Source organism: Hippocampus zosterae, chromosome 12 (genome assembly GCF_025434085.1).
Source record: "Hippocampus zosterae strain Florida chromosome 12, ASM2543408v3, whole genome shotgun sequence".
NCBI classification, from domain to species: Eukaryota; Metazoa; Chordata; class Actinopteri; order Syngnathiformes; family Syngnathidae; genus Hippocampus; species Hippocampus zosterae.
In genome coordinates, this window is record NC_067462.1 from 23,412,214 (window position 1) to 23,429,519 (window position 17,306).

The 17,306-nt window shown below is 50.8% G+C and overlaps 29 non-coding genes across 29 annotated transcripts; all 29 read right to left on the reverse strand.

Annotated features, from left to right (window-relative positions):
• Positions 1–358: 358 nt before the first annotated feature.
• Positions 359–477, reverse strand: LOC127612289 (5S ribosomal RNA). Its single transcript, XR_007965723.1, has one exon. It is a non-coding gene; the product is annotated as a 5S ribosomal RNA (ribosomal RNA).
• A 481-nt stretch (positions 478–958) lies between these two features.
• On the reverse strand, positions 959–1,077 carry LOC127612307 (5S ribosomal RNA). Its single transcript, XR_007965741.1, has one exon. It is a non-coding gene; the product is annotated as a 5S ribosomal RNA (ribosomal RNA).
• A 478-nt stretch (positions 1,078–1,555) lies between these two features.
• On the reverse strand, positions 1,556–1,674 carry LOC127612266 (5S ribosomal RNA). Its single transcript, XR_007965700.1, has one exon. It is a non-coding gene; the product is annotated as a 5S ribosomal RNA (ribosomal RNA).
• Positions 1,675–2,153: 479 nt separating this feature from the next.
• Positions 2,154–2,272, reverse strand: LOC127612278 (5S ribosomal RNA). The gene has a single exon (XR_007965712.1). It is a non-coding gene; the product is annotated as a 5S ribosomal RNA (ribosomal RNA).
• Positions 2,273–2,751: 479 nt separating this feature from the next.
• Positions 2,752–2,870, reverse strand: LOC127612282 (5S ribosomal RNA). The gene has a single exon (XR_007965715.1). It is a non-coding gene; the product is annotated as a 5S ribosomal RNA (ribosomal RNA).
• A 481-nt stretch (positions 2,871–3,351) lies between these two features.
• LOC127612291 (5S ribosomal RNA) lies at positions 3,352–3,470 on the reverse strand. Its single transcript, XR_007965724.1, has one exon. It is a non-coding gene; the product is annotated as a 5S ribosomal RNA (ribosomal RNA).
• A 479-nt stretch (positions 3,471–3,949) lies between these two features.
• LOC127612244 (5S ribosomal RNA) lies at positions 3,950–4,068 on the reverse strand. Its single transcript, XR_007965678.1, has one exon. It is a non-coding gene; the product is annotated as a 5S ribosomal RNA (ribosomal RNA).
• A 477-nt stretch (positions 4,069–4,545) lies between these two features.
• LOC127612313 (5S ribosomal RNA) lies at positions 4,546–4,664 on the reverse strand. The gene has a single exon (XR_007965746.1). It is a non-coding gene; the product is annotated as a 5S ribosomal RNA (ribosomal RNA).
• A 481-nt stretch (positions 4,665–5,145) lies between these two features.
• LOC127612292 (5S ribosomal RNA) lies at positions 5,146–5,264 on the reverse strand. The gene has a single exon (XR_007965725.1). It is a non-coding gene; the product is annotated as a 5S ribosomal RNA (ribosomal RNA).
• Positions 5,265–5,743: 479 nt separating this feature from the next.
• On the reverse strand, positions 5,744–5,862 carry LOC127612303 (5S ribosomal RNA). The gene has a single exon (XR_007965736.1). It is a non-coding gene; the product is annotated as a 5S ribosomal RNA (ribosomal RNA).
• A 479-nt stretch (positions 5,863–6,341) lies between these two features.
• On the reverse strand, positions 6,342–6,460 carry LOC127612315 (5S ribosomal RNA). Its single transcript, XR_007965748.1, has one exon. It is a non-coding gene; the product is annotated as a 5S ribosomal RNA (ribosomal RNA).
• A 479-nt stretch (positions 6,461–6,939) lies between these two features.
• Positions 6,940–7,058, reverse strand: LOC127612223 (5S ribosomal RNA). Its single transcript, XR_007965657.1, has one exon. It is a non-coding gene; the product is annotated as a 5S ribosomal RNA (ribosomal RNA).
• A 479-nt stretch (positions 7,059–7,537) lies between these two features.
• LOC127612336 (5S ribosomal RNA) lies at positions 7,538–7,656 on the reverse strand. Its single transcript, XR_007965769.1, has one exon. It is a non-coding gene; the product is annotated as a 5S ribosomal RNA (ribosomal RNA).
• A 480-nt stretch (positions 7,657–8,136) lies between these two features.
• On the reverse strand, positions 8,137–8,255 carry LOC127612314 (5S ribosomal RNA). The gene has a single exon (XR_007965747.1). It is a non-coding gene; the product is annotated as a 5S ribosomal RNA (ribosomal RNA).
• A 478-nt stretch (positions 8,256–8,733) lies between these two features.
• LOC127612327 (5S ribosomal RNA) lies at positions 8,734–8,852 on the reverse strand. The gene has a single exon (XR_007965760.1). It is a non-coding gene; the product is annotated as a 5S ribosomal RNA (ribosomal RNA).
• A 479-nt stretch (positions 8,853–9,331) lies between these two features.
• LOC127612339 (5S ribosomal RNA) lies at positions 9,332–9,450 on the reverse strand. The gene has a single exon (XR_007965773.1). It is a non-coding gene; the product is annotated as a 5S ribosomal RNA (ribosomal RNA).
• A 479-nt stretch (positions 9,451–9,929) lies between these two features.
• LOC127612337 (5S ribosomal RNA) lies at positions 9,930–10,048 on the reverse strand. Its single transcript, XR_007965770.1, has one exon. It is a non-coding gene; the product is annotated as a 5S ribosomal RNA (ribosomal RNA).
• Positions 10,049–10,528: 480 nt separating this feature from the next.
• Positions 10,529–10,647, reverse strand: LOC127612316 (5S ribosomal RNA). Its single transcript, XR_007965749.1, has one exon. It is a non-coding gene; the product is annotated as a 5S ribosomal RNA (ribosomal RNA).
• A 479-nt stretch (positions 10,648–11,126) lies between these two features.
• Positions 11,127–11,245, reverse strand: LOC127612396 (5S ribosomal RNA). The gene has a single exon (XR_007965820.1). It is a non-coding gene; the product is annotated as a 5S ribosomal RNA (ribosomal RNA).
• A 480-nt stretch (positions 11,246–11,725) lies between these two features.
• Positions 11,726–11,844, reverse strand: LOC127612352 (5S ribosomal RNA). The gene has a single exon (XR_007965786.1). It is a non-coding gene; the product is annotated as a 5S ribosomal RNA (ribosomal RNA).
• A 479-nt stretch (positions 11,845–12,323) lies between these two features.
• On the reverse strand, positions 12,324–12,442 carry LOC127612338 (5S ribosomal RNA). The gene has a single exon (XR_007965771.1). It is a non-coding gene; the product is annotated as a 5S ribosomal RNA (ribosomal RNA).
• Positions 12,443–12,920: 478 nt separating this feature from the next.
• Positions 12,921–13,039, reverse strand: LOC127612317 (5S ribosomal RNA). The gene has a single exon (XR_007965751.1). It is a non-coding gene; the product is annotated as a 5S ribosomal RNA (ribosomal RNA).
• Positions 13,040–13,519: 480 nt separating this feature from the next.
• On the reverse strand, positions 13,520–13,638 carry LOC127612264 (5S ribosomal RNA). Its single transcript, XR_007965698.1, has one exon. It is a non-coding gene; the product is annotated as a 5S ribosomal RNA (ribosomal RNA).
• A 479-nt stretch (positions 13,639–14,117) lies between these two features.
• On the reverse strand, positions 14,118–14,236 carry LOC127612408 (5S ribosomal RNA). Its single transcript, XR_007965832.1, has one exon. It is a non-coding gene; the product is annotated as a 5S ribosomal RNA (ribosomal RNA).
• Positions 14,237–14,713: 477 nt separating this feature from the next.
• On the reverse strand, positions 14,714–14,832 carry LOC127612318 (5S ribosomal RNA). Its single transcript, XR_007965752.1, has one exon. It is a non-coding gene; the product is annotated as a 5S ribosomal RNA (ribosomal RNA).
• A 481-nt stretch (positions 14,833–15,313) lies between these two features.
• On the reverse strand, positions 15,314–15,432 carry LOC127612256 (5S ribosomal RNA). The gene has a single exon (XR_007965690.1). It is a non-coding gene; the product is annotated as a 5S ribosomal RNA (ribosomal RNA).
• Positions 15,433–15,911: 479 nt separating this feature from the next.
• On the reverse strand, positions 15,912–16,030 carry LOC127612229 (5S ribosomal RNA). Its single transcript, XR_007965663.1, has one exon. It is a non-coding gene; the product is annotated as a 5S ribosomal RNA (ribosomal RNA).
• Positions 16,031–16,509: 479 nt separating this feature from the next.
• LOC127612364 (5S ribosomal RNA) lies at positions 16,510–16,628 on the reverse strand. Its single transcript, XR_007965794.1, has one exon. It is a non-coding gene; the product is annotated as a 5S ribosomal RNA (ribosomal RNA).
• A 479-nt stretch (positions 16,629–17,107) lies between these two features.
• Positions 17,108–17,226, reverse strand: LOC127612308 (5S ribosomal RNA). Its single transcript, XR_007965742.1, has one exon. It is a non-coding gene; the product is annotated as a 5S ribosomal RNA (ribosomal RNA).
• Between the last annotated feature and the right edge of the window lie 80 nt (positions 17,227–17,306).

The window sequence follows — 17,306 nt, forward strand, 5'->3', positions numbered from 1 at the left end:
CCGCTCCCGTGGTGGTTTGAGCGCGCAGCCTGTCAGGCTCGCATACGGTCCTCTGCGAGCACGCAGATGCGGTATTTGATGTTTGTTGCAAAAGTGGGCTTTTCCAGTGGAGGTGCAAAGGCATCCAGCAGGCGGAAATCCCAAGCTGCTTCATGTCCAAGTGCTATCATGACCGATCCCCGTGCAGACGGCTCCCTCTGTTGGACATTAATTTTATTCCAAAGAGACGTTGATCTGTCAAATCAACGTGAAGGAAACGATTTCAAACCACAGGATAAGTGAAAGTTGAATGACGAATGAATGCCAAAATTTTTGGAAAGAGCAGTGAATCGTGTGGAGAATTGGAGGTGGGTGCAAAAGCTTACAGCACCTGGTATTCCCAGGCGGTCTCCCATCCAAGTACTAACAAGGCCCGACCCTGCTTAGCTTCCGAGATCGGACGAGATCGGGCGTTCTCAGGGTAGTATGGCCGTAAGCGAGGGAAAACGTGAAAATTGTCCCCTTTATAGCAGACAAGGCACTTGCGGGTCGGGGATGGAGTAGTGGGGTGATTTTTTTTTTTCATTTAATGACCTCCTCCCGAGAGCACGAAGGAGGGGCCCGCTCCCATGGTGGTTGGAGCGCGCAGCCTGTCAGGCTCGCATACGGTCCTCTGCGAGCGCGCAGATGCGGTATTTGATGTTTGTTGCAAAAGTGGGCTTTTCCAGTGGAGGTGCAAAGGCATCCAGCAGGCGGAAATCCCAAGCTGTTTCATGTCCAAGTGCTATCATGACCGATCCCCGTGCAGACGGCTCCCTCTGTTGGACATTAATTTTATTCCAAAGAGACGTTGATCTGTCAAATCAACGTGAAGGAAACGATTTCAAACCACAGGATAAGTGAAAGTTGAATGACGAATGAATGCCAAAATTTTTGGAAAGAGCAGTGAATCGTGTTGAGAATTGGAGGTGGGTGCAAAAGTTTACAGCACCTGGTATTCCCAGGCGGTCTCCCATCCAAGTACTAACCAGGCCCGACCCTGCTTAGCTTCCGAGATCGGACGAGATCGGGCGTTCTCAGGGTAGTACGGCCGTAAGCGAGGGAAAACGCGAAAATTGTCCTCTTTATAGCAGACAGGGCACTTCTGGGTCGGGGGTGGAGTAGTGGGGTGATTTTTTTTCATTTAATAAACCTCCTCCCGAGAGCACGAAGGAGGGGCCCGCTCCCGTGGTGGTTTGAGCGCGCAGCCTGTCAGGCTCGCATACGGTCCTCTAGAGCACGCAGATGCAGTATTTGATGTTTGTTGCAAAAGTGGGCTTTTCCAGTGGAGGTGCAAAGGCATCCAGCAGGCGGAAATCCCAAGCTGCTTCATGTCCAAGTGCTATCATGACCGATCCCCGTGCAGATGGCTCCCTCTGTTGGACATTAATTTTATTCCAAAGAGACGTTGATCTGTCAAATCAACGTGAAGGAAACGATTTCAAACCACAGGATAAGTGAAAGTTGAATGACGAATGAATGCCAAAATTTTTGGAAAGAGCAGTGAATCGTGTTGAGAATTGGAGGTGGGTGCAAAAGCTTACAGCACCTGGTATTCCCAGGCGGTCTCCCATCCAAGTACTAACCAGGCCCGACCCTGCTTAGCTTCCGAGATCGGACGAGATCGGGCGTTCTCAGGGTAGTATGGCCGTAAGCGAGGGAAAAAGTGAAAATTGTCCCCTTTATAGCAGACACGGCACTTGCGGGTCGGGGATGGAGTAGTGGGGTGATTTTTTTTTCATTTAATGACCTCCTCCCGAGAGCACGAAGGAGGGGCCCGCTCCCGGGGTGGTTTGAGCGCGCAGCCTGTCAGGCTCGCATACGGTCCTCTGCGAGCGCGCAGATGCGGTATTTGATGTTTGTTGCAAAAGTGGGCTTTTCCAGTGGAGGTGCAAAGGCATCCAGCAGGCGGAAATCCCAAGCTGTTTCATGTCCAAGTGCTATCATGACCGATCCCCGTGCAGACGGCTCCCTCTGTTGGACATTAATTTTATTCCAAAGAGACGTTGATCTGTCAAATCAACGTGAAGGAAACGATTTCAAACCACAGGATAAGTGAAAGTTGAATGACGAATGAATGCCAAAATTTTTGGAAAGAGCAGTGAATCGTGTTGTGAATTGGAGGTGGGTGCAAAAGCTTACAGCACCTGGTATTCCCAGGCGGTCTCCCATCCAAGTACTAACCAGGCCCGACCCTGCTTAGCTTCCGAGATCGGACGAGATCGGGCGTTCTCAGGGTAGTATGGCCGTAAGCGAGGGAAAACGCGAAAATTGTCCTCTTTATAGCAGACAGGGCACTTCTGGGTCGGGGGTGGAGTAGTGGGGTGATTTTTTTTCATTTAATAAACCTCCTCCGGAGTGCACAAAGGAGGGGCCCGCTCCCGTGGTGGTTTGAGCGCGCAGCCTGTCAGGCTCGCATACGGTCCTCTGCGAACACGCAGAGGCTGTACTTGATGTCTGTTGCAAAAGTTGGCTTTTCCAGTGGAGGTGCAAAAGCATCCAGCAGGCGGAAAGCCCAAGCTGCTTCATGTCCAACTGCTATCATTACCGATCCACGTGCAGACGGCTCCCTCTGTTGGACATTAATTTTATTCCAAAGAGACGTTGATCTGTCAAATCAACGTGAAGGAAACGATTTCAAACCACAGGATAAGTGAAAGTTGAATGACTAATGAAAGCCAAAATTTTTGGAAAGAGCAGTGAATCGTGTTGAGAATTGGAGGTGGGTGCAAAAGCTTAGGGCACCTGGTATTCCCAGGCGGTCTCCCATCCAAGTACTAACCAGGCCCGACCCTGCTTAGCTTCCGAGATCGGACGAGATCGGGCGTTCTCAGGGTAGTATGGCCGTAAGCGAGGGAAAACGCGAAAATTGTCCTCTTTATAGCAGACAGGGCACTTGCGGGTCGGGGATAGAGTAGTGGGGTGATTTTTTTTTTTCATTTAATGACCTCCTCCCGAGAGCACGAAGGAGGGGCCCGCTCCCGTGGTGGTTGGAGCGCGCAGCCTGTCAGGCTCGCATACGGTCCTCTGCGAGCGCGCAGATGCGGTATTTGATGTTTGTTGCAAAAGTGGGCTTTTCCAGTGGAGGTGCAAAGGCATCCAGCAGGCGGAAATCCCAAGCTGTTTCATGTCCAAGAGCTATCATGACCGATCCCCGTGCAGACGGCTCCCTCTGTTGGACATTAATTTTATTCCAAAGAGACGTTGATCTGTCAAATCAACGTGAAGGAAACGATTTCAAACCACAGGATAAGTAAAAGTTGAATGACGAATGAATGCCAAAATTTTTGGAAAGAGCAGTGAATCGTGTTGAGAATTGGAGGTGGGTGCAAAAGCTTACAGCACCTGGTATTCCCAGGCGGTCTCCCATCCAAGTACTAACCAGGCCCGACCCTGCTTAGCTTCCGAGATCGGACGAGATCGGGCGTTCTCAGGGTAGTATGGCCGTAAGCGAGGGAAAACGCGAAAATTGTCCTCTTTATAGCAGACAGGGCACTTCTGGGTCGGGGGTGGAGTAGTGGGGTGATTTTTTTTCATTTAATAAACCTCCTCCGGAGTGCACAAAGGAGGGGCCCGCTCCCGTGGTGGTTTGAGCGCGCAGCCTGTCAGGCTCGCATACGGTCCTCTGCGAACACGCAGAGGCTGTACTTGATGTCTGTTGCAAAAGTTGGCTTTTCCAGTGGAGGTGCAAAAGCATCCAGCAGGCGGAAAGCCCAAGCTGCTTCATGTCCAACTGCTATCATTACCGATCCACGTGCAGACGGCTCCCTCTGTTGGACATTAATTTTATTCCAAAGAGACGTTGATCTGTCAAATCAACGTGAAGGAAACGATTTCAAACCACAGGATAAGTGAAAGTTGAATGACTAATGAAAGCCAAAATTTTTGGAAAGAGCAGTGAATCGTGTTGAGAATTGGAGGTGGGTTCAAAAGCTTACAGCACCTGGTATTCCCAGGCGGTCTCCCATCCAAGTACTAACCAGGCCCGACCCTGCTTAGCTACCGAGATCGGACGAGATCGGGCGTTCTCAGGGTAGTATGGCCGTAAGCGAGGGAAAACGTGAAAATTGTCCCCTTTATAGCAGACAGGGCAGTTGCGGGTCGGGGATAGAGTAGTGGGGTGATTTTTTTTCATTTAATGACCTCCTCCCGAGAGCACGAAGGAGGGGCCCGCTCCCGTGGTGGTTGGAGCGCGCAGCCTGTCAGGCTCGCATACGGTCCTCTGCGAGCACGCAGAGGCTGTACTTGATGTCTGTTGCAAAAGTTGGCTTTTCCAGTGGAGGTGCAAAAGCATCCAGCAGGCGGAAATCCCAAGCTGCTTCATGTCCAAGTGCTATCATGACCGACCCCGTGCAGACGGCTCCCTCTGTTGGACATTAATTTTATTCCAAAGAGACGTTGATCTGTCAAATCAACGTGAAGGAAACGATTTCAAACCACAGGATAAGTGAAAGTTGAAGGACGAATGAAAGCCAAAATTTTTGGAAAGAGCAGTGAATCGTGTTGAGAATTGGAGGTGGGTGCAAAAGCTTACAGCACCTGGTATTCCCAGGCGGTCTCCCATCCAAGTACTAACCAGGCCCGACGCTGCTTAGCTTCCGAGATCGGACGAGATCGGGCATTCTCAGGGTAGTATGGCCGTAAGCGAGGGAAAACGTGAAAATTGTCCCCTTTATAGCAGACAAGGCACTTGCGGGTCGGGGATGGAGTAGTGGGGTGATTTTTTTTTTTCATTTAATGACCTCCTCCCGAGAGCACGAAGGAGGGGCCCGCTCCCGTGGTGGTTGGAGCGCGCAGCCTGTCAGGCTCGCATACGGTCCTCTGCGAGCGCGCAGATGCGGTATTTGATGTTTGTTGCAAAAGTGGGCTTTTCCAGTGGAGGTGCAAAGGCATCCAGCAGGCGGAAATCCCAAGCTGTTTCATGTCCAAGTGCTATCATGACCGATCCCCGTGCAGACGGCTCCCTCTGTTGGACATTAATTTTATTCCAAAGAGACGTTGATCTGTCAAATCAACGTGAAGGAAACGATTTCAAACCACAGGATAAGTGAAAGTTGAATGACGAATGAATGCCAAAATTTTTGGAAAGAGCAGTGAATCGTGTTGAGAATTGGAGGTGGGTGCAAAAGTTTACAGCACCTGGTATTCCCAGGCGGTCTCCCATCCAAGTACTAACCAGGCCCGACCCTGCTTAGCTTCCGAGATCGGACGAGATCAGGCGTTCTCAGGGTAGTATGGCCGTAAGCGAGGGAAAACGCGAAAATTGTCCTCTTTATAGCAGACAGGGCACTTCTGGGTCGGGGGTGGAGTAGTGGGGTGATTTTTTTTCATTTAATAAACCTCCTCCGGAGTGCACAAAGGAGGGGCCCGCTCCCGTGGTGGTTTGAGCGCGCAGCCTGTCAGGCTCGCATACGGTCCTCTGCGAGCGCGCAGAGGCTGTACTTGATGTCTGTTGCAAAAGTGGGCTTTTCCAGTGGAGGTGCAAAGGCATCCAGCAGGCGGAAATCCCAAGCTGTTTCATGTCCAAGTGCTATCATTACCGATTCCCGTGCAGACGGCTCCCTCTGTTGGACATTAATTTTATTCCAAAGAGACGTTGATCTGTCAAATCAACGTGAAGGAAACGATTTCAAACCACAGGATAAGTGAAAGTTGAATGACTAATGAAAGCCAAAATTTTTGGAAAGAGCAGTGAATCGTGTTGAGAATTGGAGGTGGGTGCAAAAGCTTACAGCACCTGGTATTCCCAGGCGGTCTCCCATCCAAGTACTAACCAGGCCCGACCCTGCTTAGCTTCCGAGATCGGACGAGATCGGGCGTTCTCAGGGTAGTATGGCCGTAAGCGAGGGAAAAAGTGAAAATTGTCCCCTTTATAGCAGACAGGGCACTTGCGGGTCGGGGATGGAGTAGTGGGGTGATTTTTTTTTCATTTAATGACCTCCTCCCGAGAGCACGAAGGAGGGGCCCGCTCCCGTGGTGGTTTGAGCGCGCAGCCTGTCAGGCTCGCATACGGTCCTCTGCGAGCACGCAGATGCAGTATTTGATGTTTGTTGCAAAAGTGGGCTTTTCCAGTGGAGGTGCAAAGGCATCCAGCAGGCGGAAATCCCAAGCTGCTTCATGTCCAAGTGCTATCATGACCGATCCCCGTGCAGATGGCTCCCTCTGTTGGACATTAATTTTATTCCAAAGAGACGTTGATCTGTCAAATCAACGTGAAGGAAACGATTTCAAACCACAGGATAAGTGAAAGTTGAATGACGAATGAATGCCAAAATTTTTGGAAAGAGCAGTGAATCGTGTTGAGAATTGGAGGTGGGTGCAAAAGCTTACAGCACCTGGTATTCCCAGGCGGTCTCCCATCCAAGTACTAACCAGGCCCGACCCTGCTTAGCTTCCGAGATCGGACGAGATCGGGCGTTCTCAGGGTAGTATGGCCGTAAGCGAGGGAAAAAGTGAAAATTGTCCCCTTTATAGCAGACACGGCACTTGCGGGTCGGGGATGGAGTAGTGGGGTGATTTTTTTTTCATTTAATGACCTCCTCCCGAGAGCACGAAGGAGGGGCCCGCTCCCGGGGTGGTTTGAGCGCGCAGCCTGTCAGGCTCGCATACGGTCCTCTGCGAGCGCGCAGATGCGGTATTTGATGTTTGTTGCAAAAGTGGGCTTTTCCAGTGGAGGTGCAAAGGCATCCAGCAGGCGGAAATCCCAAGCTGTTTCATGTCCAAGTGCTATCATGACCGATCCCCGTGCAGACGGCTCCCTCTGTTGGACATTAATTTTATTCCAAAGAGACGTTGATCTGTCAAATCAACGTGAAGGAAACGATTTCAAACCACAGGATAAGTGAAAGTTGAATGACGAATGAATGCCAAAATTTTTGGAAAGAGCAGTGAATCGTGTTGTGAATTGGAGGTGGGTGCAAAAGCTTACAGCACCTGGTATTCCCAGGCGGTCTCCCATCCAAGTACTAACCAGGCCCGACCCTGCTTAGCTTCCGAGATCGGACGAGATCGGGTGTTCTCAGGGTAGTATGGCCGTAAGCGAGGGAAACCGCGAAAATTGTCCTCTTTATAGCAGACAGGGCACTTCTGGGTCGGGGGTGGAGTAGTGGGGTGATTTTTTTTCATTTAATAAACCTCCTCCGGAGTGCACAAAGGAGGGGCCCGCTCCCGTGGTGGTTTGAGCGCGCAGCCTGTCAGGCTCGCATACGGTCCTCTGCGAACACGCAGAGGCTGTACTTGATGTCTGTTGCAAAAGTTGGCTTTTCCAGTGGAGGTGCAAAAGCATCCAGCAGGCGGAAAGCCCAAGCTGCTTCATGTCCAACTGCTATCATTACCGATCCACGTGCAGACGGCTCCCTCTGTTGGACATTAATTTTATTCCAAAGAGACGTTGATCTGTCAAATCAACGTGAAGGAAACGATTTCAAACCACAGGATAAGTGAAAGTTGAATGACTAATGAAAGCCAAAATTTTTGGAAAGAGCAGTGAATCGTGTTGAGAATTGGAGGTGGGTGCAAAAGCTTAGGGCACCTGGTATTCCCAGGCGGTCTCCCATCCAAGTACTAACCAGGCCCGACCCTGCTTAGCTTCCGAGATCGGACGAGATCGGGCGTTCTCAGGGTAGTATGGCCGTAAGGGAGGGAAAACGTGAAAATTGTCCCCTTTATAGCAGACAGGGCACTTGCGGGTCGGGGATAGAGTAGTGGGGTGATTTTTTTTTTTCATTTAATGACCTCCTCCCGAGAGCACGAAGGAGGGGCCCGCTCCCGTGGTGGTTGGAGCGCGCAGCCTGTCAGGCTCGCATACGGTCCTCTGCGAGCACGCAGAGGCTGTACTTGATGTCTGTTGCAAAAGTTGGCTTTTCCAGTGGAGGTGCAAAAGCATCCAGCAGGCGGAAATCCCAAGCTGCTTCATGTCCAAGTGCTATCATGACCGACCCCGTGCAGACGGCTCCCTCTGTTGGACATTAATTTTATTCCAAAGAGACGTTGATCTGTCAAATCAACGTGAAGGAAACGATTTCAAACCACAGGATAAGTGAAAGTTGAAGGACGAATGAAAGCCAAAATTTTTGGAAAGAGCAGTGAATCGTGTTGAGAATTGGAGGTGGGTGCAAAAGCTTACAGCACCTGGTATTCCCAGGCGGTCTCCCATCCAAGTACTAACCAGGCCCGACGCTGCTTAGCTTCCGAGATCGGACGAGATCGGGCATTCTCAGGGTAGTATGGCCGTAAGCGAGGGAAAACGTGAAAATTGTCCCCTTTATAGCAGACAAGGCACTTGCGGGTCGGGGATGGAGTAGTGGGGTGATTTTTTTTTCATTTAATGACCTCCTCCCGAGAGCACGAAGGAGGGGCCCGCTCCCGTGGTGGTTGGAGCGCGCAGCCTGTCAGGCTCGCATACGGTCCTCTGCGAGCGCGCAGATGCGGTATTTGATGTTTCTTGCAAAAGTGGGCTTTTCCAGTGGAGGTGCAAAGGCATCCAGCAGGCGGAAATCCCAAGCTGTTTCATGTCCAAGTGCTATCATGACCGACCCCGTGCAGACGGCTCCCTCTGTTGGACATTAATTTTATTCCAAAGAGACGTTGATCTGTCAAATCAACGTGAAGGAAACGATTTCAAACCACAGGATAAGTGAAAGTTGAATGACTAATGAAAGCCAAAATTTTTGGAAAGAGCAGTGAATCGTGTGGAGAATTGGAGGTGGGTGCAAAAGCTTACAGCACCTGGTATTCCCAGGCGGTCTCCCATCCAAGTACTAACCAGGCCCGACCCTGCTTAGCTTCCGAGATCGGACGAGATCGGGCGTTCTCAGGGTAGTATGGCCGTAAGCGAGGGAAAAAGTGAAAATTGTCCCCTTTATAGCAGACACGGCACTTGCGGGTCGGGGATGGAGTAGTGGGGTGATTTTTTTTTCATTTAATGACCTCCTCCCGAGAGCACGAAGGAGGGGCCCGCTCCCGGGGTGGTTTGAGCGCGCAGCCTGTCAGGCTCGCATACGGTCCTCTGCGAGCGCGCAGATGCGGTATTTGATGTTTGTTGCAAAAGTGGGCTTTTCCAGTGGAGGTGCAAAGGCATCCAGCAGGCGGAAATCCCAAGCTGTTTCATGTCCAAGTGCTATCATGACCGATCCCCGTGCAGACGGCTCCCTCTGTTGGACATTAATTTTATTCCAAAGAGACGTTGATCTGTCAAATCAACGTGAAGGAAACGATTTCAAACCACAGGATAAGTGAAAGTTGAATGACGAATGAATGCCAAAATTTTTGGAAAGAGCAGTGAATCGTGTTGTGAATTGGAGGTGGGTGCAAAAGCTTACAGCACCTGGTATTCCCAGGCGGTCTCCCATCCAAGTACTAACCAGGCCCGACCCTGCTTAGCTTCCGAGATCGGACGAGATCGGGCGTTCTCAGGGTAGTATGGCCGTAAGCGAGGGAAAACGCGAAAATTGTCCTCTTTATAGCAGACAGGGCACTTCTGGGTCGGGGGTGGAGTAGTGGGGTGATTTTTTTTCATTTAATAAACCTCCTCCGGAGTGCACAAAGGAGGGGCCCGCTCCCGTGGTGGTTTGAGCGCGCAGCCTGTCAGGCTCGCATACGGTCCTCTGCGAACACGCAGAGGCTGTACTTGATGTCTGTTGCAAAAGTTGGCTTTTCCAGTGGAGGTGCAAAAGCATCCAGCAGGCGGAAAGCCCAAGCTGCTTCATGTCCAACTGCTATCATTACCGATCCACGTGCAGACGGCTCCCTCTGTTGGACATTAATTTTATTCCAAAGAGACGTTGATCTGTCAAATCAACGTGAAGGAAACGATTTCAAACCACAGGATAAGTGAAAGTTGAATGACTAATGAAAGCCAAAATTTTTGGAAAGAGCAGTGAATCGTGTTGAGAATTGGAGGTGGGTGCAAAAGCTTAGGGCACCTGGTATTCCCAGGCGGTCTCCCATCCAAGTACTAACCAGGCCCGACCCTGCTTAGCTTCCGAGATCGGACGAGATCGGGCGTTCTCAGGGTAGTATGGCCGTAAGGGAGGGAAAACGTGAAAATTGTCCCCTTTATAGCAGACAGGGCACTTGCGGGTCGGGGATAGAGTAGTGGGGTGATTTTTTTTTTTCATTTAATGACCTCCTCCCGAGAGCACGAAGGAGGGGCCCGCTCCCGTGGTGGTTGGAGCGCGCAGCCTGTCAGGCTCGCATACGGTCCTCTGCGAGCACGCAGAGGCTGTACTTGATGTCTGTTGCAAAAGTTGGCTTTTCCAGTGGAGGTGCAAAAGCATCCAGCAGGCGGAAATCCCAAGCTGCTTCATGTCCAAGTGCTATCATGACCGACCCCGTGCAGACGGCTCCCTCTGTTGGACATTAATTTTATTCCAAAGAGACGTTGATCTGTCAAATCAACGTGAAGGAAACGATTTCAAACCACAGGATAAGTGAAAGTTGAAGGACGAATGAAAGCCAAAATTTTTGGAAAGAGCAGTGAATCGTGTTGAGAATTGGAGGTGGGTGCAAAAGCTTACAGCACCTGGTATTCCCAGGCGGTCTCCCATCCAAGTACTAACCAGGCCCGACGCTGCTTAGCTTCCGAGATCGGACGAGATCGGGCATTCTCAGGGTAGTATGGCCGTAAGCGAGGGAAAACGTGAAAATTGTCCCCTTTATAGCAGACAAGGCACTTGCGGGTCGGGGATGGAGTAGTGGGGTGATTTTTTTTTTCATTTAATGACCTCCTCCCGAGAGCACGAAGGAGGGGCCCGCTCCCGTGGTGGTTGGAGCGCGCAGCCTGTCAGGCTCGCATACGGTCCTCTGCGAGCGCGCAGATGCGGTATTTGATGTTTGTTGCAAAAGTGGGCTTTTCCAGTGGAGGTGCAAAGGCATCCAGCAGGCGGAAATCCCAAGCTGTTTCATGTCCAAGTGCTATCATGACCGACCCCGTGCAGACGGCTCCCTCTGTTGGACATTAATTTTATTCCAAAGAGACGTTGATCTGTCAAATCAACGTGAAGGAAACGATTTCAAACCACAGGATAAGTGAAAGTTGAATGACTAATGAAAGCCAAAATTTTTGGAAAGAGCAGTGAATCGTGTGGAGAATTGGAGGTGGGTGCAAAAGCTTACAGCACCTGGTATTCCCAGGCGGTCTCCCATCCAAGTACTAACCAGGCCTGACCCTGCTTAGCTTCCGAGATCGGACGAGATCGGGCGTTCTCAGGGTAGTATGGCCGTAAGCGAGGGAAAAAGTGAAAATTGTCCCCTTTATAGCAGACACGGCACTTGCGGGTCGGGGATGGAGTAGTGGGGTGATTTTTTTTTTCATTTAATGACCTCCTCCCGAGAGCACGAAGGAGGGGCCCGCTCCCGGGGTGGTTTGAGCGCGCAGCCTGTCAGGCTCGCATACGGTCCTCTGCGAGCGCGCAGATGCGGTATTTGATGTTTGTTGCAAAAGTGGGCTTTTCCAGTGGAGGTGCAAAGGCATCCAGCAGGCGGAAATCCCAAGCTGTTTCATGTCCAAGTGCTATCATGACCGATCCCCGTGCAGACGGCTCCCTCTGTTGGACATTAATTTTATTCCAAAGAGACGTTGAACTGTCAAATCAACGTGAAGGAAACGATTTCAAACCACAGGATAAGTGAAAGTTGAATGACGAATGAATGCCAAAATTTTTGGAAAGAGCAGTGAATCGTGTTGTGAATTGGAGGTGGGTGCAAAAGCTTACAGCACCTGGTATTCCCAGGCGGTCTCCCATCCAAGTACTAACCAGGCCCGACCCTGCTTAGCTTCCGAGATCGGACGAGATCGGGCGTTCTCAGGGTAGTATGGCCGTAAGCGAGGGAAAACGCGAAAATTGTCCTCTTTATAGCAGACAGGGCACTTCTGGGTCGGGGGTGGAGTAGTGGGGTGATTTTTTTTCATTTAATAAACCTCCTCCGGAGTGCACAAAGGAGGGGCCCGCTCCCGTGGTGGTTTGAGCGCGCAGCCTGTCAGGCTCGCATACGGTCCTCTGCGAACACGCAGAGGCTGTACTTGATGTCTGTTGCAAAAGTTGGCTTTTCCAGTGGAGGTGCAAAAGCATCCAGCAGGCGGAAAGCCCAAGCTGCTTCATGTCCAACTGCTATCATTACCGATCCACGTGCAGACGGCTCCCTCTGTTGGACATTAATTTTATTCCAAAGAGACGTTGATCTGTCAAATCAACGTGAAGGAAACGATTTCAAACCACAGGATAAGTGAAAGTTGAATGACTAATGAAAGCCAAAATTTTTGGAAAGAGCAGTGAATCGTGTTGAGAATTGGAGGTGGGTGCAAAAGCTTAGGGCACCTGGTATTCCCAGGCGGTCTCCCATCCAAGTACTAACCAGGCCCGACCCTGCTTAGCTTCCGAGATCGGACGAGATCGGGCGTTCTCAGGGTAGTATGGCCGTAAGGGAGGGAAAACGTGAAAATTGTCCCCTTTATAGCAGACAGGGCACTTGCGGGTCGGGGATGGAGTCGTGGGGTGATTTTTTTTTCATTTAATGACCTCCTCCCGAGAGCAGGAAGGAGGGGCCCGCTCCCGTGGTGGTTGGAGCGCGCAGCCTGTCAGGCTCGCATACGGTCCTCTGCGAGCACGCAAAGGCTGTACTTGATGTCTGTTGCAAAAGTTGGCTTTTCCAGTGGAGGTGCAAAAGCATCCAGCAGGCGGAAATCCCAAGGTGCTTCATGTCCAAGTGCTATCATGACCGACCCCGTGCAGACGGCTCCCTCTGTTGGACATTAATTTTATTCCAAAGAGACGTTGATCTGTCAAATCAACGTGAAGGAAACGATTTCAAACCACAGGATAAGTGAAAGTTGAAGGACGAATGAAAGCCAAAATTTTTGGAAAGAGCAGTGAATCGTGTTGAGAATTGGAGGTGGGTGCAAAAGCTTACAGCACCTGGTATTCCCAGGCGGTCTCCCATCCAAGTACTAACCAGGCCCGACGCTGCTTAGCTTCCGAGATCGGACGAGATCGGGCATTCTCAGGGTAGTATGGCCGTAAGCGAGGGAAAACGTGAAAATTGTCCCCTTTATAGCAGACAAGGCACTTGCGGGTCGGGGATGGAGTAGTGGGGTGATTTTTTTTTTCATTTAATGACCTCCTCCCGAGAGCACGAAGGAGGGGCCCGCTCCCGTGGTGGTTGGAGCGCGCAGCCTGTCAGGCTCGCATACGGTCCTCTGCGAGCGCGCAGATGCGGTATTTGATGTTTGTTGCAAAAGTGGGCTTTTCCAGTGGAGGTGCAAAGGCATCCAGCAGGCGGAAATCCCAAGCTGTTTCATGTCCAAGAGCTATCATGACCGATCCCCGTGCAGACGGCTCCCTCTGTTGGACATTAATTTTATTCCAAAGAGACGTTGATCTGTCAAATCAACGTGAAGGAAACGATTTCAAACCACAGGATAAGTAAAAGTTGAATGACGAATGAATGCCAAAATTTTTGGAAAGAGCAGTGAATCGTGTTGAGAATTGGAGGTGGGTGCAAAAGCTTACAGCACCTGGTATTCCCAGGCGGTCTCCCATCCAAGTACTAACCAGGCCCGACCCTGCTTAGCTTCCGAGATCGGACGAGATCGGGCGTTCTCAGGGTAGTATGGCCGTAAGGGAGGGAAAACGCGAAAATTGTCCTCTTTATAGCAGACAGGGCACTTCTGGGTCGGGGGTGGAGTAGTGGGGTGATTTTTTTTCATTTAATAAACCTCCTCCGGAGTGCACAAAGGAGGGGCCCGCTCCCGTGGTGGTTTGAGCGCGCAGCCTGTCAGGCTCGCATACGGTCCTCTGCGAACACGCAGAGGCTGTACTTGATGTCTGTTGCAAAAGTTGGCTTTTCCAGTGGAGGTGCAAAAGCATCCAGCAGGCGGAAAGCCCAAGCTGCTTCATGTCCAACTGCTATCATTACCGATCCACGTGCAGACGGCTCCCTCTGTTGGACATTAATTTTATTCCAAAGAGACGTTGATCTGTCAAATCAACGTGAAGGAAACGATTTCAAACCACAGGATAAGTGAAAGTTGAATGACTAATGAAAGCCAAAATTTTTGGAAAGAGCAGTGAATCGTGTTGAGAATTGGAGGTGGGTTCAAAAGCTTACAGCACCTGGTATTCCCAGGCGGTCTCCCATCCAAGTACTAACCAGGCCCAACCCTGCTTAGCTTCCGAGATCGGACGAGATCGGGCGTTCTCAGGGTAGTATGGCCGTAAGCGAGGGAAAACGTGAAAATTGTCCCCTTTATAGCAGACAGGGCACTTGCGGGTCGGGGATAGAGTAGTGGGGTGATTTTTTTTCATTTAATGACCTCCTCCCGAGAGCACGAAGGAGGGGCCCGCTCCCGTGGTGGTTGGAGCGCGCAGCCTGTCAGGCTCGCATACGGTCCTCTGCGAGCACGCAGAGGCTGTACTTGATGTCTGTTGCAAAAGTTGGCTTTTCCAGTGGAGGTGCAAAAGCATCCAGCAGGCGGAAATCCCAAGCTGCTTCATGTCCAAGTGCTATCATGACCGACCCCGTGCAGACGGCTCCCTCTGTTGGACATTAATTTTATTCCAAAGAGACGTTGATCTGTCAAATCAACGTGAAGGAAACGATTTCAAACCACAGGATAAGTGAAAGTTGAAGGACGAATGAAAGCCAAAATTTTTGGAAAGAGCAGTGAATCGTGTTGAGAATTGGAGGTGGGTGCAAAAGCTTACAGCACCTGGTATTCCCAGGCGGTCTCCCATCCAAGTACTAACCAGGCCCGACGCTGCTTAGCTTCCGAGATCGGACGAGATCGGGCATTCTCAGGGTAGTATGGCCGTAAGCGAGGGAAAACGTGAAAATTGTCCCCTTTATAGCAGACAAGGCACTTGCGGGTCGGGGATGGAGTAGTGGGGTGATTTTTTTTTTTCATTTAATGACCTCCTCCCGAGAGCACGAAGGAGGGGCCCGCTCCCGTGGTGGTTGGAGCGCGCAGCCTGTCAGGCTCGCATACGGTCCTCTGCGAGCGCGCAGATGCGGTATTTGATGTTTGTTGCAAAAGTGGGCTTTTCCAGTGGAGGTGCAAAGGCATCCAGCAGGCGGAAATCCCAAGCTGTTTCATGTCCAAGTGCTATCATGACCGATCCCCGTGCAGACGGCTCCCTCTGTTGGACATTAATTTTATTCCAAAGAGACGTTGATCTGTCAAATCAACGTGAAGGAAACGATTTCAAACCACAGGATAAGTGAAAGTTGAATGACGAATGAATGCCAAAATTTTTGGAAAGAGCAGTGAATCGTGTTGAGAATTGGAGGTGGGTGCAAAAGTTTACAGCACCTGGTATTCCCAGGCGGTCTCCCATCCAAGTACTAACCAGGCCCGACCCTGCTTAGCTTCCGAGATCGGACGAGATCGGGCGTTCTCAGGGTAGTATGGCCGTAAGCGAGGGAAAACGCGAAAATTGTCCTCTTTATAGCAGACAGGGCACTTCTGGGTCGGGGGTGGAGAAGTGGGGTGATTTTTTTTCATTTAATAAACCTCCTCCGGAGTGCACAAAGGAGGGGCCCGCTCCCGTGGTGGTTTGAGCGCGCAGCCTGTCAGGCTCGCATACGGTCCTCTGCGAGCGCGCAGAGGCTGTACTTGATGTCTGTTGCAAAAGTGGGCTTTTCCAGTGGAGGTGCAAAGGCATCCAGCAGGCGGAAATCCCAAGCTGTTTCATGTCCAAGTGCTATCATTACCGATTCCCGTGCAGACGGCTCCCTCTGTTGGACATTAATTTTATTCCAAAGAGACGTTGATCTGTCAAATCAACGTGAAGGAAACGATTTCAAACCACAGGATAAGTGAAAGTTGAATGACGAATGAATGCCAAAATTTTTGGAAAGAGCAGTGAATCGTGTTGAGAATTGGAGGTGGGTGCAAAAGCTTACAGCACCTGGTATTCCCAGGCGGTCTCCCATCCAAGTACTAACCAGGCCCGACCCTGCTTAGCTTCCGAGATCAGACGAGATCGGGCGTTCTCAGGGTAGTATGGCCGTAAGCGAGGGAAAACGTGAAAATTGTCCCCTTTATAGCAGACAGGGCACTTGCGGGTCGGGGATGGAGTAGTGGGGTGATTTTTTTTTCATTTAATGACCTCCTCCCGAGAGCACGAAGGAGGGGCCCGCTCCCGTGGTGGTTTGAGCGCGCAGCCTGTCAGGCTCGCATACGGTCCTCTGCGAGCACGCAGATGCAGTATTTGATGTTTGTTGCAAAAGTGGGCTTTTCCAGTGGAGGTGCAAAGGCATCCAGCAGGCGGAAATCCCAAGCTGCTTCATGTCCAAGTGCTATCATGACCGATCCCCGTGCAGATGGCTCCCTCTGTTGGACATTAATTTTATTCCAAAGAGACGTTGATCTGTCAAATCAACGTGAAGGAAACGATTTCAAACCACAGGATAAGTGAAAGTTGAATGACGAATGAATGCCAAAATTTTTGGAAAGAGAAGTGAATCGTGTTGAGAATTGGAGGTGGGTGCAAAAGCTTACAGCACCTGGTATTCCCAGGCGGTCTCCCATCCAAGTACTAACCAGGCCCGACCCTGCTTAGCTTCCGAGATCGGACGAGATCGGGCGTTCTCAGGGTAGTATGGCCGTAAGCGAGGGAAAAAGTGAAAATTGTCCCCTTTATAGCAGACACGGCACTTGCGGGTCGGGGATGGAGTAGTGGGGTGATTTTTTTTTCATTTAATGACCTCCTCCCGAGAGCACGAAGGAGGGGCCCGCTCCCGGGGTGGTTTGAGCGCGCAGCCTGTCAGGCTCGCATACGGTCCTCTGCGAGCGCGCAGATGCGGTATTTGATGTTTGTTGCAAAAGTGGGCTTTTCCAGTGGAGGTGCAAAGGCATCCAGCAGGCGGAAATCCCAAGCTGTTTCATGTCCAAGTGCTATCATGACCGATCCCCGTGCAGACGGCTCCCTCTGTTGGACATTAATTTTATTCCAAAGAGACGTTGATCTGTCAAATCAACGTGAAGGAAACGATTTCAAACCACAGGATAAGTGAAAGTTGAATGACGAATGAATGCCAAAATTTTTGGAAAGAGCAGTGAATCGTGTTGTGAATTGGAGGTGGGTGCAAAAGCTTACAGCACCTGGTATTCCCAGGCGGTCTCCCATCCAAGTACTAACCAGGCCCGACCCTGCTTAGCTTCCAAGATCGGACGAGATCGGGCGTTCTCAGGGTAGTAAGGCCGTAAGCGAGGGAAAACGCGAAAATTGTCCTCTTTATAGCAGACAGGGCACTTCTGGGTCGGGGGTGGAGTAGTGGGGTGATTTTTT